Source organism: Scylla paramamosain, chromosome 12 (assembly GCF_035594125.1).
Source record: "Scylla paramamosain isolate STU-SP2022 chromosome 12, ASM3559412v1, whole genome shotgun sequence".
NCBI classification, from domain to species: Eukaryota; Metazoa; Arthropoda; class Malacostraca; order Decapoda; family Portunidae; genus Scylla; species Scylla paramamosain.
In genome coordinates this window covers 2,082,596-2,083,738 of record NC_087162.1, presented here as the reverse complement: position 1 = coordinate 2,083,738, position 1,143 = coordinate 2,082,596, and positions in this window count along the sequence as shown.

Below are 1,143 nucleotides of genomic sequence, written 5' to 3'. Positions count from 1 at the left end.
GTGGGAATATTCTAGTAATTGTAAAAGTGCTTATATATATATATATATATATATATATATATATATATATATATATATATATATATATATATATATATATATATATATATATATATATATATATATATATATACGACTTTTCTTATAAAGATTATTAGACACAAGTTTCCTCACTAACATCCGAAAAAAATCTAGTCACATTTGGAACACGGTTATGTGTATGAAACCCAGAAGATGAAATTGGTGAAGTTTATAATATATAATATTTGCTTGCCAGTAAATAGACAGAAAATGAACAATTATTTACACTGCAGAAGGAAGGAAGCTCGCCTCGGGTCTTATCAGAGTAAGAACTGGATATTCTTCTCTGGTGTATCATCAAGAAATAACCTCAACATTTCTTGACGAAAATGACAGATTTATGCACTTTTATCTCTCTACTTTTAGCCGAGTAACAATTTCTCCTAAACTGGCTTGCTGAGAGAAGTAAGAACAGGGAGTGTTGGCGATATGTATTATTTAACGCTACAAACACTCAACTCGCACTTCCTTCTCGGCGACTTCCTCACCACAAAAGTAAACGTCGCCGCCAAACGTAAACGCAAGGGAGACTTCCACGCCCACGTCACGGCCCGGCAGGAACTCGCAGCCGCGCCCACGGAAGCACCCATCACGGGGACGAATGTGAATCCACAATTATGTCATGATGACCGGCTGGCGTCTTTCCCCCTCGTGGGTGCGTTGACAATCGCTTCGACGAGGACGCTGATTGCACGCCAGTTTGCGGGTTTATGGCTGCTGTAGGCTAGTTAGTGTTGACAGCAAGCCAATCCAACCCCTTTGATATCCGTCTAGCTGTCACCGGCTTTTCGTTCCAATTATTTGCCGTGGCTACGCGGAAGCGGACGCCTGTTTAGGGCCTCATTAGGAACATATTTTGTCATATAAAGTCCAAATAGCCTCATCGAGTTGCCTTTATGGGAAATTTCCTCCCAAGTGACGCCGGGAGCATTTCCAGTTGGAGTTGGCCTCTCGGCGGCGGGAGTCTGCGATGTCACACGGGTAAGGACGGCTGGAGGCGGTCCCCATATGCTGCAGCACGTAATTACCCCGAGGACATTGTTGCCTTGTTATCTTATTCCA